The sequence below is a fragment of the Salmo salar genome, chromosome ssa21 (genome assembly GCF_905237065.1).
Source record: "Salmo salar chromosome ssa21, Ssal_v3.1, whole genome shotgun sequence".
NCBI lineage: Eukaryota > Metazoa > Chordata > Actinopteri > Salmoniformes > Salmonidae > Salmo > Salmo salar.
The window spans coordinates 46,771,038-46,786,821 of NC_059462.1; positions in this window are offsets into that span (position 1 = coordinate 46,771,038).

Sequence of the window (15,784 nt, forward strand, 5' to 3'; positions counted from 1 at the left end):
AATAAGTATTTGACCCCCTCTCAATCTGAAAGATTTGTGGCTCACAGAAGCAATCAATCAATCAGATTCCAAACTCTCCACCTTTGCCAAGACCAAAGAGCTCTCCAAGGATGTCAGGGACAAGATTGTAGACCTACATAAGGCTGGAATGGGCTACAAGACCATCGCCAAGCAGCTTGGTGAGAAGGTGACAACAGTTGATGCGATTATTCGCAAATGGAAGAAACACAAAAGAACTGTCAATCTCCCTCGACCTGGGGCTCCACGCAAGATCTCACCTCATGGAGTTGCAATGATCATGAGAACGGTGAGGAATCAGCCCAGAACTACACGGGAGGATCTTGTCAATGATCTCAAGGCAGCTGGGACCATAGTCACCAAGAAAACAATTGGTAACACATTACGCCATGAAGGACTGAAATCCTGCAGCGCCCGCAATGTCCCCCTGCTCAAGAAAGCACATATACATGCCCGTCTGAAGTTTGCCAGTGAACATCTGAATGATTCAGAGGACAACTGGGTGAAAGTGTTGTGGTCAGATGAGACCAAAATGGAGCTCTTTGGCATCAACTCAACTCGTCGTGTTTGGAGGAGGAGGAATGCTGCCTATGACCCCAAGAACACCATCCCCACCGTCAGACATGGAGGTGGAAACATTATGCTTTGGGGGTGTTTTTCTGCTAAGGGGAGTGGGACAAAATCCCTCCTGAGATGTGTGCAAACCTGGTGACCAACTACAAGAAACATCTGACCTCTGTGATTGCCAACAAGGGTTTTGCCACCAAGTACTAAGTCATGTTTTGCAGAGGGGTCAAATACTTATTTCCCTCATTAAAATGCAGATCATTTTATAACATCTTTGACATGCGTTTTTCTGGATTTTTTTGTCGTTATTCTGTCTCTCACTGTTCAAATAAACCTACCATTAAAATTATAGACCGATCATTTCTTTGTCAGTGGGCAAACGTACAAAATCAGCAGGGGATCAAATACTTTTTTCCCTCACTGTATATGTTAATGCCTACTGTATCTGTGCTTGGAGTTCAAAAACGTTAACCCAACATAAACGAGCAGTGTTATTAAAAGTGTTATTGAAACATTTAGAGAACGTTTTAAAAGAGAAGTTTACCCAAAATCCAGAAACTCCCAAGTGATTCCATACATTGAAACTAGTTCAGCGGAGTTTGCACTCTCCCCCTCTCCCCCTCCCTGAACTGCTGTACTGAAATAGCTGCAAACATGGGTTACATGCCTCGTGAAGTTGCTGGATGCAGGCCTCACTCTGCTCCGTTGACAGTGAATTCATGATTCAGAAATCCACAAATTCGTTTTTTTTATTGAAAGTGTACGGCCGAATTAGCTATTTTTGTCAAAAGGTACTATCAGTTTTGAGTCAGGAAATGTGTACTTTTCCACCTAAAACATTTTAAATTATTTTATATAATTATTTTATGTAGCCTGATTCTTGACATTGGAGGTGTTCTTATTATGTTATTACCATTGCATCATATCATGTAAACATAGAGGCCTAGGTGCTCTAAAGGTGGTGCCCTCTGTATGTATGACAGGGGGGGTTGAGAGACAATAAACATTTTATCGCCTTAGATTGCAGAATATAATATCCAAAAAACATTGAGATAAATATAAATAAACAGTCTATAAAAAAAATGATGCTGCTTCTACTCTCGGTTTATTATCTCAGTGTTAATAAAACCTCCACGGAATACGTTCAGTGAACCATAGTAAAATATTCTCAGAACCTCCTTGCAACTTACAAATGTACATTCCTAGAAATGGCAAAATGTTCACTTCTGTTCTCAGAACATTTAAAAAACGTTCAGTTTCACCGGTCAGGAAATGTATGGCTTTGTGAAACCAAAACAAAAGTTCCCACAACTTCCAAGGAACCAAATGTACTAGCTGAGTATGTTATGTAACAAGTCAGAATGGACTGAGGGGAGAGCAAAGATTTATGGGGCTTGTAGCTCAGCTTAAGTTACTTGTTTAGAAACCTTCTTCTTTGGACAAAGTCTTAAAAACAGGAAGAATGTGATTTAAAAAGGTTTTTGAGGTGTTGGCTTTTAAGAATACCCACAAAGTGAGCAAAGATTGAAAAGGGTGCTATTTTCAAAGGAAATGCTGAGATGGTGAAAACATACACAGTATTCAGTGATATGTCGATATATATACCTTTTTGGAAATGCTGTAGAAGCAAAGTGTAAGACAGCTGGAACATTTCAGTTGATTTTCTGATAGAAAGGTCACAAGCACATCACTTCAAGCTCAGTGTTCATCATTAGATTGTGACAGTGACGTCTTTGTGGAGCGATTTCAACACACTTTGTTTACACATGGGGTCTGTGGAAATGATTCAATATCTGTCACAAGCTAAACGTGTCATTTTGCAAAAGAGAATTGATTCAACACTGCAGTTTCAGTTCCCAATGTATGATGAAAATGAATGTGAAAAATGAATGTCCTTACAGAACATTCTAGGAGTGGGCCAATGCATAATGTGTATTGTATAGCAATGGTCTGTCTTTGCAAAACTGCTTCAATGCATTAAAGTAAGTCTGGTTTAGATTTCAGACTAGTGTTAGGTCAGTGAAGCTCATAGAGAAATAGCTCTTTCATTCAGTACAGAGGGAAAATACATTAGTACAAAGGCTCCTGTTGTAAATCACACACCTGGAAAGGCAACTGATCACAGCACTTTAACTACAGTACAGGACCAGGTGAGTAACTACAGTACAGGACCAGGTGAGTAACTAGAGTACCGGACCAGGTGAGTAACTAGAGGACAGGACCAGGTGAGTAACTAGAGTACAGGACCAGGTGAGTAGCTAGTGTACCAGACCAGGTGAGTAACTAGAGTACAGGACCAGGTGTGTAACTACAGGACCAGATGACTAACTACAGTACAGGACCAGGTGAGTAACTAGAGTACAGGACCAGGTGAGTAGCTAGAGTACCAGACCAGGTGAGTAACTAGAGTACAGGACCAGGTGAGTAACTACAGGACCAGGTGAGTAACTACAGTACAGGACCAGGTGAGTAACTAGAGGACAGGACCAGGTGAGTAGCTAGAGTACCAGACCAGGTGAGTAACTAGAGGACAGGACCAGGTGAGTAACTACAGGACCAGATGACTAACTACAGTACAGGACCAGGTGAGTAACTAGAGTACAGGACCAGGTGAGTAGCTAGAGTACCAGACCAGGTGAGTAACTAGAGTACAGGACCAGGTGAGTAACTAGAGTACAGGACCAGGTGAGTAACTACAGTACAGGACCAGGTGAGTAACTAGAGTACAGGACCAGGTGAGTAGCTAGAGTACCAGACCAGGTGAGTAACTAGAGGACAGGACCAGGTGAGTAACTACAGGACCAGATGACTAACTACAGTACAGGACCAGGTGAGTAACTAGAGGACAGGACCAGGTGAGTAACTAGAGTACAGGACCAGGTGAGTAACTAGAGGACAGGACCAGGTGAGTAACTAGAGTACAGGACCAGGTGAGTAACTAGAGTACAGGACCAGGTGAATAACTAGAGTACAGGACCAGGTGAGTAACTAGAGTACAGGACCAGGTGAGTAACTAGAGGACAGGACCAGGTGAGTAACTAGAGTACAGGACCAGGTGAGTAACTAGAGTACAGGACCAGGTGAGTAACTACAGTACAGGACCAGGTGAGTAACTAGAGGACAGGACCAGGTGAGTAACTACAGGACCAGATGACTAACTACAGTACAGGACCAGGTGAGTAACTAGAGGACAGGACCAGGTGAGTAACTACAGTACAGGACCAGGTGAGTAACTAGAGTACAGGACCAGGTGAATAACTAGAGTACAGGACCAGGTGAGTAACTAGAGTACAGGACCAGGTGAGTAACTAGAGTACAGGACCAGGTGAGTAACTACAGTATAGGACCAGGTGAGTAACTAGAGTATGGGACCAGGTGAGTAACTACAGGACCAGGTGAGTAACTACAGGACCAGGTGAGTAACTACAGTATAGGACCAGGTGAGTAACTACAGGACCAGGTGAGTAACTACAGTATAGGACCAGGTGAGTAACTACAGGACCAGATGACTAACTACAGTACAGGACCAGGTGAGTAACTAGAGCACAGGACCAGGTGAGTAACTAGAGTACAGGACCAGGTGAGTAACTAGAGTACTGGACCAGGTGAGTAACTAGAGGACAGGACCAGGTGAGTAACTAGAGTACAGGACCAGGTGAATAACTAGAGTACAGGACCAGGTGAGTAACTACAGGACCAGGTGAGTAACTACAGTATAGGACCAGGTGAGTAACTACAGGACCAGGTGAGTAACTACAGTATAGGACCAGGTGAGTAACTACAGGACCAGGTGAGTAACTACAGTATAGGACCAGGTGAGTAACTACAGGACCAGGTGAGTAACTAGAGCACAGGCCCAGGTGAGTAACTAGAGTACAGGCCCAGGTGAGTAACTAGAGTACAGGCCCAGGTGCGATACAATAAACCTATTAGACTGGACCGATCTACGAACAAACGTGCTGTGTGTGTGTGTGTGTGTGTGTGTGTGTGTGTGTGTGTGTGTGTGTGTGTGTGTGTGTGTGTGTGTGTGTGTGTGTGTGTGTGTGTGTGTGTGTTTGTGTCATCATGTCTGGATTCACCACAATGTCCTATTTCTGTCTTCCATGTTGTAAACTACGTTGCAGGTCGTTCCACAGGAGTATAGCAGATGAAGTCATACATCAAAGGGAAATCTGGTCATGCTTCATGCATGGTACTTAGAAAGCATAACGTTGCTGTCGGAAGAAAACCCCATCTCCAAAAATAGGACATTTTTCAGGAAAATGAAAAAACGTCCATATTTTAAAATTAACGAACATACAATTTAGAAACTTCAGAAGCTATTTTGAACACATTTCGTAGAGTACACTGAGGAAAGTTACTGCTTTCAGTAAGAAAATGGGCAAAGTTGGGTCAGAGTAGAAGAGAAGACTGCTACTCCTACTGCTCCTACTGCTCTCTCCTCGTCTGACCACGTGTTCTCGCATACCCCGAGAGCATCTGGTCAGCGGGGTGGTGGCACTGGAATCCTCATCTCTCCCAAGTGGACATTCTCTCTTTCTCCCCTGACCCATCTGTCTATCTCCGCCTTTGAATTCCATGCTGTCACAGTCACTAGCCCATTCAAGCTTAACATCCTTATCATTTATTGCCCTCCAGGTTCCCTTGGAGAGTTCATCAATGAGCTTGACGCCTTGATAAGTTCCTTTCCTGAGGATGGCTCACCCCTCACAATTCTGGGTGACTTTAACCTGTTATGGCTAGGGGGCAGTATTTTCACGGCTGGATAAAAAACGTGCCCGATTTAATCTGGTTACCACTCCTACCCAGTAACTAGAATATGCATATACTTATTACATATGGATAGAAAACACCCTAAAGTTTCTAAAACTGTTTGAATGGTGTCTGTGAGTATAACAGAACTCATTTGGCAGGCAAAAACCTGACAAGGTTTCAGGCAGGAAGTGGCCTGTCTGACAAGGTGTCGTTCTTCTTGTCTCTGTTTATTGAAGAGTGAGGATCTTAGCTGTCCCGTGACACTTCCTACGGCTGCCATAGGGTCTCAGAAGGCGGTAAAAAGCTGAATCGTGGCTTTGCAGGCTCTGGCTGAAACAAAGTAGCGTGTTTGGGTAGTGGCTGGTTACAGTACTGTGAGACTCAGGCGCGTGCCCGCGTCGCCCGAATGCTTTGTTTACTTTCCTCTGTTTAGCTAAATGGACATTCCCGGTCGGAATATTATCGCTTTTTTACGAGAAAAATGGCATAAAAATGGATTTTAAACAGCGGTTGACATGCTTCGAAGTACGGTAATGGAATATTTCGATTTTTTTTGTCACGAATTGCGCCACGCGCGCGACCCTGATTTACCATTTCAGATAGTGTCTGGGACGCACGAACAAAACGCCGCTATTCGGATATAACGATGGATTATTTTGGACCAAACCAACATTTGTTATTGAAGTAGCAGTCCTGGGAGTGCATTCTGACGAAGACAACAAAAGGTAATGAAACTTTTATAATAGTAAAGCTGATATTGGTGAGTGCTAAACTTGCCGTGTGTCTAAATAGCTAGCCCGTGATGCCTGGGCTATGTACTTAGAATATTGCAAAATGTGCTTTCACCGAAAAGCTATTTCAAAATCGGACATATCGAGTGCATAGAGGAGGTCTGTATCTATAATTCTTAAAATAATTGTTATGCTTTTTGTGAACGTTTATCGTGAGTAATTTAGTAAAATGTTAGCGAATTCCCCGGAAGTTTGCGGGGGGTATGCTAGTTCTGAACGTCACATGCTAATGTAAAAAGCTGGTTTTTGATATAAATATGAACTTGATTGAACAAAACATGCATGTATTGTATAACATAATGTCCTAGGGTTGTCATCTGATGAAGATCATCAAAGGTTAGTGTTGCATTTAGCTGTCTTCTAGGTTTTTGTGACATTATATGCTAGCTTGAAAAATGGGTGTCTGATTATTTCTGGCTTGGTACTCTGCTGACATAATCTAATGTTTTGCTTTCGTTGTAAAGCCTTTTTGAAATCGGACAGTGTGGTTAGATAAAGGAGAGTCTTATCTTTAAAATGCTGTGAAATAGTCATATGTTTGAAAAATGGAAGTTTTTGTATTTTAGAGGAGTTTGTATTTCGCGCCACGCCCATCATTGGATAATGGAGCAGGTGTTCCGCTAGCGGAACGTCTAGATGTAAGAGGTTATTAACCTCCCTACGTCTACCTTTGACTCATTTCTCTCTGCCTCCTTCTTTCTACTCCTCTCCTCTTTTGACCTCACCCTCTCACCGTCCCCCCTACTCACAAGGCAGGCAATACGCTTGACCTCATCTTTACTAGATGCTGTTCTTCTACTAATCTCACTGCAACTCCCCTCCAAGTCTCCGACCACTACCTTGTATCCTTTTCCCTCTCGCTCTCCTCCAACACTACTCACTCTGCCCCTACTCAGATGGTATTGCGCCGTCGCAACCTTTGCTCTCTCTCTCTCCTGCTACTCTCTCCTCTTCCATCCTATCATCTCTTCCCTCTGCTCAATCCTTCTCCAACCAATCTCCTGATTCTGCCTCCTCAACCCTCCTCTCCTCCCTTTCGGCATCCTTTGACTCTCTATGTCCCCCATCCTCCCGGCCGGCTCAGTCCTCCCCTCCTGCTCCGTGGCTTGATGACTCATTGTGAGCTCACAGAATAGGGCTCCGGGCAGTTGATTGGAAATGGAGGAAACTAGCCTCCCTGCGGACCTGGCATCTTTTCACTCCCTCCTCTCCACATTTTCATCCTCTGTTTCAACTGCTAAAGCCACTTTCTACCACTCTAAATTCCAAGCATCTGCCTCTAACCCTAGGAAGCTCTTTGCCACCTTCTCCTCCCTCCTGAATCCCCCCCCCCCCCCCTCTCTGCGGATGACTTTGTCAACCATTTTGAAAAGAAGGTTGACGACATCCGATCCTCGTTTGTAAAGTCAAACGACACCACTGGTCCTGCTCACATTGCCCTACCCTATGCTTTGACCTCTTTGACCTCTTGCCGTCCTTGGCCAGCTCTCTTCCTATCTCGCTCAGAATGACCTTCTTGATCCAAATTAGTCAGGTTTCAAGACTGGTCATTCAACTGAGACTGCTCTTCTCTGTGTCACGGATGCTCTCCGCACTGCTAAAGCTAACTCTCTCTCCTCTGCTCTCATCCTTCTAGACCTATCTGCTGCCTTTGATACTGTGAACCATCAGATCCTCCTCTCCACCCTCTCCGAGTTGGGCATCTCCGGCGCGGCTCACTCTTGGATTGCATCCTACCAGACAGGTCGCTCCTACCAGGTGGCGTGGCGAGAATCCGTCTCCGCACCACGTGCTCTCACCACTGGTGTCCCCCAGGGCTCAGTTCTAGGCCCTCTCCTATTCTCGCTATACACCAAGTCACTTGGCTCTGTCATATCCTCACATGGTCTCTCCTATCATTGCTACGCAGACGACACACAATTAATCTTCTCCTTTCCCCCTTCTGATAACCAGGTGGCGAATCGCATCTCTGCATGTCTGGCAGACATATTAGTGTGGATGACGGATCACCACCTCAAGCTGAACCTCGGCAAGACGGAGCTGCTCTTCCTCCCGGGGAAGGACTGCCCATTCCATGATCTCGCCATCACGGTTGACAACTCCATTGTGTCCTCCTCCCAGAGTGCTAAGAGCCTTGGCGTGACCCTGGACGACACCCTGTCGTTCTCCGCTAACATCAAGGCGGTGACCCGATCCTGTAGGTTCATGCTCTACAACATTCACAGAGTATGACCCTGCCTCACACAGGAAGCGGCGCAGGTCCAAATCCAGGCACTTGTCATCTCCCGTCTGGATTACTGCAACTCTCTGTTGGCGGGGCTCCCTGCCTGTGCCATTAACCTGTTAGGGCTAGGGGGCAGTATTGACACGGCTGGATAAAAAACGTACTTGATTTAATCTGGTTACTACTCCTGCCCCGTAACTAGAATATGCATATAATTATTGGCTTTGGATAGAAAATACCCTAAAGTTTCTAAAACGGTTTGAATGGTGTCTGTGAGTATAACAGAACTCATATGGCAGGCCAAAACCTGAGAAGATTCCATGCAGGAAGTGGCCTGTCTGACAATTTCTTCCCCTTCTTGATTATCTCTATCCATTACAAAGGATCTCTGCTGTTACGTGACACTTCCTACGGCTCCCATGGGCTCTCAGAAGGCGGCAAAAAGCTGAATCGTGGCTTTGCAGGCTCTGGCTGAAAAAAAGTAGCGCATTTGGGTAGTGGCTGGTTACAGTACTGTGAGACTCAGGCACGTGCCCGCGTCGACCGAATGCTTTGTTTTCTTTCCTCTGTTTACCTAAACGCAGATTCCCGGTCAGAATATTATCGCTTTTTTACAAGAAAAATGGAATAAAAATTGATTTTAAACAGCGGTTGACATGCTTCGATGTACGGTAATGGAATATTTAGATTTTTTTTGTCACGAATTGCGCCATGCTCGTGACCCTTATTTACACTTTGGATAGTGTCTTGGAACGCACGAACAAAACGCCGCTATTTGGATATAACGATGGATTATTTTGGACCAAACCAACATTTGTTATTGAAGTAGCAGTCCTGGGAGTGCATTCTGACGAAGACAACAACGGTAATCAAACTTTTGTAATAGTAAATCAGAGTTTGGTCAGGGCTAAACTTGGTGGGTGTCTAAATGGCTAGCCGTGATGGCTGGGCGATCTACTCAGAATATTGCAAAATGTGCTTTCACCGAAAAGCTATTTTATAATCGGACACCTCGATTGCACAAAGGAGTTCTGTATCTATAATTCTTAAAATAATTGTTATGTTTTTTGTGAACGTTTATCGTGAGTAATTTAGTCAATTCACCGGAGGTTTGCGGGGGGTATGCTAGTTCTGAACGTCACATGCTAATGTAAAAAGCTGACTGCCGGTTATTGGAGGGAAACGATTTCCTCAACATCAATGCCATAGTAAAACGCTGTTTTTGATATAAATATGAACTTGATTGTACAAAACATGCATGTATTGTATAACATAATGTCCTAGGTGTGTCATCTGATGAAGATCATCAAAGCTTAGTGCTGCATTTAGCTGTCTTCTGTGTTTTTGTGACATTATATGCTAGCTTGAAAAATGGGTGTCTGATTATTTCTGGCTGGGTACTCTGCTGACATAATCTAATGTTTTGCTTTCGTTGTAAAGCCTTTTTGAAATCGGACAGTGTGGTTAGATTAACGAGAGTCTTGTCTTTAAAATGGTGTAAAATAGTCATATGTTTGAGAAATTGAAGTAATAGCATTTCTAAGGTATTTGAAAATTGCGCCACGGGATTACACTGGCTGTTGCGTAGGTTGGACGATTTCGTCCCGCCTAGCCCAGAGAGGTTAAACCCCTACAACTCATCCAGAACGCCGCAGCCCGTCTGGTGTTCAACCTTCCCAAGTTCTCTCACGTCACCCCGCTCCTCTGCACACTCCACTGGCTTCCAGTTGAAGCTCGCGTCTGCTACTAGACCATGGTGCTTGCCTACGGAGTTGTGAGGGGAACGGCACCTCCGTACCTTCAGGCTCTGATCAGTCCCTACACCCAAAGAAGGGCACTGTGTTCATCCACCTCTGGCCTGCTCGCCTCCCTACCTCTACGGAAGCACAGTTCCCACTCAGCCCAGTCAAAACTGTTCGCTGCTCTGGCACCCCAATGGTGGAACAAGCTCCCTCACGACGCCAGGACAGCGGAGTCAATCACCACCTTCCGTAGACACCTGAAACCCCACCTCTTTAAGGAATACCTGGGATAGGATTAAGTAATCCTTCTAACCCCCCCCCCCCAAAAAAAAGATATAGATGTACTATTGTAAAGTGGTTGTTCCACTGGATATCATAAAGTGAATGCACCAATTTGTAAGTCGCTCTGGAAAAGAGCGTCTGCTAAATGACGTAAATGTAAATGTAAGACCACTCCATTTTAACTCCTGTGTTTTATATTGATGGATACTGATGATTTTTAGGGAAATCAAAGTAAGAAGGTGACACACAATCACAGTGTGTAATCTAAACAAAACCACAAGCATAATGACTAGTGTGTCCTCAGAAACACACAACTCTAGAATCTACTCAAACGACTCTAGAATCCACTCAAACAAGACCCTCCAATTGGCTGTTACGGATGGGAACACTGCTGTCACTCATGGCCAGTTATGTTTAACCCAAACTGCTGCTCAATTTCTATTCACATCTATGTAATCTGAGGAGAGATTAGAGAGAGAAGAGAAAGACAGGGAAAGAGAAAGCGTGTAGTGTGTGAATGTCCCGGGTCGTATTTGATGCAGATCCTCAGATATGGACAAATGTTTGTTTTCTTATTTTAATTAATTATTTGAATTATCAAATAACGCTTGAAAGATACATCCACTAATAACAGTCATTATTTCTCTGACAAGTTATGTTACAATGAGGTGATAAATTCTTTAGAAACTTAATTCCTTTTGCAATTAGTGAAGCTAACTGTAGACTATAGACTTAACTGGCCAAGCATGAGGAAGTTGGTCCGGATAGAATATCAAGTGGCCGTTTTATTTCATTAATGGACGCTTGCTGCTTAACACCATCAGGCCATCATGAACATTAAACTCCTCTATGAAACCTTTCATTTGAACTGCAACCGGAGGTTGTGTGTGACAGTTTCACAAGAAAGCTCTGGGTCCTGGTCAATACGAAGCTAACTGTTCAGACCATTCCAACATAACCCACTCTCAGACTCTTCTTCCTAGGAGGTGGAGGTGGTAGAATACATCAAGGAAAGAGGCCACTTCTGTGGCACGTATTTTCACCCAGCCAAGCAAAAAGTCAGTTTTGGATTTATTAAGATGCTGCACTTGCCTACCGGGTGAAGAAACTGCAGCAGTATCAACCATCTCACCTGTCTGTACACACACATACATGTCCCAACACACCAACAAACATTGAAAACACTGTCATGAAAGGGGAATCCTCCCTCTCCATCGTGTACGTTTCATTTCCTGGTTTGCAGTAGCACTTTAGCTGAGTGACCAGCCTCTGGGTCAGCCCATGATGGATGTCCCCAGACAGCCATGTTGAGACCAGCCTCTGGGCCAGCCCATGATGGATGTCCCCAGACAGCCATGTTGAGACCAGCCTCTGGGCCAGCCCATGATGGATGTCCCCAGACAGCCATGTTGAGACCAGCCTCTGGGCCAGCCCATGATGGATGTCCCCAGACAGCCATGTTGAGACCAGCCTCTGGGTCAGCCCATGATGGATGTCCCCAGACAGCCATGTTGAGACCAGCCTCTGGGCCAGCCCATGATGGATGTCCCCAGACAGCCATGTTGAGATCAGCCTCTGGGCCAGCCCATGATGGATGTCCCCAGACAGCCATGTTGAGACCAGCCTCTGGGTCAGCCCACGATGAATGTCCTTAGACAGCCATTTTGATTGTCTACTTCCTTATTCAACATTTGACAGGGCCCTTTTTTCATCAGATTAAATGCATAATTCATCTATACATTACTAACCAGGAAAGAACGACGGGAGCAGAATAGAGCCTGATTTCCCAGTGTGTGTGGGGGGTGGAGGGGAGTGTTGGTGCTAAGATGAATTGGCTGTAACGCTAGCTTGCGACACACTGTAGCGTAGCATTAGCACATGTCCCAGAGGCCTCTTCTCTCACCATATAGAGGCATGAGCCCCAGAGCAAGGCTATCTGACAGACTTAACTGTACACCAGCAGAACACATTAATCAGACACTGCAGTGGGTTCTCTAAGTAGGAGAGTGCAAAACATGGACGCAGTCTTATAAGAACACACACACACACGTACATGAACACACACACCTATACACATGGTTGCCTGACCAGCTTGCTGTCTTAAAATCACCAATTCACAATAACCAACTATTCAGACAAACATCTCTCCATCCTGTTCACTTTCTAATTCCACCCCCAACCCCCCTGCAGCACACCACACACACAGCATTTCCCACTAATCCTGATGCCATTCCAAAGGATTAAACAGTAGAGTTTACTCAAGACTTGCAGTCAGAGCTCTGTAAACACTTGCCCTGTGGCTCGGCGTGACTCAAGCTCCCAGCCTTAACAGACTAGACTAGACGCCCTCGGCCATGTCTAGGAGTATATAGGCAGCCAGCCATGCTGTGAGGAGGGAGAGAGAGTGATGGGGAGGGGGTAGAGAGGGGAAGAGTGGGAGAGGAAGGGAAACAGAGGGAGAGAGAGCTGCATTACCATTCATCCCTTACGACTCAGCTATCTGCCAGGCCTGAAAAGGTCATGGTCAAATGAACTGGTGGGAAGATTAGCGGTCGCTGGGCCTTGACAGATTCTGTTTGCTTAAACACCCAGCTGGCTGTATTCTGACCTCCTCATCCCTCCCTACCCCCTAGAGCCTGTGTGCTCCAGATCTCATCTAAAACCAGTGTTCAGCCTCTGTCAGCCTCGCTGGCTGTTCTGCAAGCGCCAGCACGTAAACATTTTAGTTGAGAAGGCTATTTGGTTGTGAATGGCTGTGTGTGTATGTGTTTGTGTGCATGTGTGTGGTTGTGTGCGCGTGTGTGTACACATTTTACTATACTTGTGAGTACCAGAAGTCCTCACAACAATAGTAAACCAACTACAAATCTGAGAAGTGAGGACATTTTGCCGGTCCTCACTAGGCTATTTTAGGCTTAGGTTAAGGGTTAGAATCAGGGTTAAGGTTAGGGGTTAGGTTTAGGAGTTAGGGTTAGGGGTAAGGGAAAATAACATTTTGAATGGGAATCAATTGTTGGTGCCCAAAAAGTTTTCACAAGTATAGTAAGATATAGCTGTGTGTGTGTGTGTGTGTGTGTGTGTGTGTGTGTGTCTGTGTGTGTGTGTGTGTGTCTGTGTCTGTGTGTGTGTGTGTGTGTGTGTGTGTATGTGTATGTGTGTGTGTGTGTGTGTGTGTGTGTGTGTGTGTGTGTGTGTGTGTGTGTGTGTGTGTGTGTGTGTGTGTGTGGTTTCCACAATGCATTCCATCTTATCTATTGCCCATGTCTGCATGCATTACCTATTACCTGAGTCAACTCAACAGTCAACTGAATATTCCTAACTAATGTTACTGATTACCATCAGTCTAAACACAATTTAGCCTTCAGTTGGTCAACGGTAAGTTTAAACTACACCAGTCCAGCTCAGTAAAAGAGCATTCAAACCATCACACCATATCTAGTTCAACAGATCAATTTCCCTTACCAGTGTCCATACTAATAGTGTGTACTTAACTATACACAGGTGAACATATTGACATTATGTATTGAGTTATTGATGTCCATGTCATGAGGCATCCGGAGTTAGTGTGCACATCAGTGTTCCTCAGCCATAGTTAGGAGGGATAACCACTACATGAACGCATGCATGTCATGTCACACATACTACTGGCCAGAGAGACAGGGGCTGAGGGGAGTCTGACTGTCACTCCTGACACTGACAAGGACATGTGTGGGAATGGGATGATTAACCACGGGCTGGCTCACCTCCAGCTAAGCAACATGTTGAATTGTCAACAACAGCCCTTTCCTGCTCTTAGAGACTCTGTTTTCCATCCCCCACCTTCTGTTCAACCTTTACTCTGTCATCCCCCACCTACTGTTCAACCTTTACTCTGTCATCCCCCACCTTCTGTTCAACCTTTCCACTGTCATCCCCCACCTTCTGTTCAACCTTTACTCTGTCATCCCCCACCTTCTGTTCAACCTTTACTCTGTCATCCCCCACCTACTGTTCAACCTTTCCACTGTCATCCCCCGCCTTCTGTTCAACCTTTACTCTGTCATCCCCCACCTTCTGTTCAACCTTTACTCTGTCATCCCCCACCTTCTGTTCAACCTTTCCACTGTCATCCCCCACCTTCTGTTCAACCTTTACTCTGTCATCCCCCACCTTCTGTTCAATCTTCCCTCTATCATCCCCCACCTTCTGTTCAATCTTCACTCTGTCATCCCCCACCTTCTGTTCAATCTTCCCTCTATCATCCCCCACCTACTGTTCAACCTTTACTCTGCCATCCCCCACCTTCTGTTCAACCTTTACTCTGTCATCCCCCACCTACTGTTCAACCTTTCCACTGTCATCCCCCACCTTCTGTTCAACCTTTCCACTGTCATCCCCCACCTTCTGTTCAACCTTTACTCTGTCATCCCCCACCTACTGTTCAACCTTTACTCTGTCATCCCCCACCTTCTGTTCAACCTTTATTCTGTCATCCCCCACCTTCTGTTCAACCTTTACTCTGTCATCCCCCACCTTCTGTTCAACCTTTACTCTGTCATCCCCCGCCTTCTGTTCAACCTTTACTCTGTCATCCCCCACCTTCTGTTCAACCTTTCCACTGTCATCCCCCACCTTCTGTTCAACCTTTACTCTGTCATCCCCCACCTTCTGTTCAACCTTTACTCTGTCATCCCCCACCTTCTGTTCAACCTTTACTCTGTCATCCCCCGCCTTCTGTTCAACCTTTACTCTGTCATCCCCCACCTACTGTTCAACCTTTCCACTGTCATCCCCCACCTTCTGTTCAACCTTTACTCTGTCATCCCCCACCTACTGTTCAACCTTTACTCTGTCATCCCCCACATTCTGTTCAACCTTGACTCTGTCATCTCACATATAGACAGGGGATCCAAGGGTCAGGGGCTCACATATAGACAGGGGATCCAAGGGTCAGGGGCTCACAGGTAGACAGGGGATCCAAGGGTCAGAAGCTCACAGATAGACAGGGGATCCAAGGGTCAGGAGCTCACAGATAGACAGGGTATCCAAGGGTCAGGGGCTCACATATAGACATGGGATCCAAGGGTCAGGGGCTCACAGGTAGACAGGGGATCCAAGGGTCAGAAGCTCACAGATAGACAGGGGATCCAAGGGTCAGGAGCTCACAGATAGACAGGGGGTCCATTGTTTCCATGCTATGTGGATAATACATGTGTTACATGCCATGTGTCTCTGCGCTGCCTCTATCGTCTGAATGAATGCACAGAAAACCAACACAACAATCATTACCATTACAGATTCAATACAGACAATTACTAGGGATATTTTTTCTTGGTTAGTACCTTCTCGATCACACTAATGATGTCTGAGGCAATACATGAAGCATTAGATACACACACACCTACATATGGCATGCTGGGATCAAC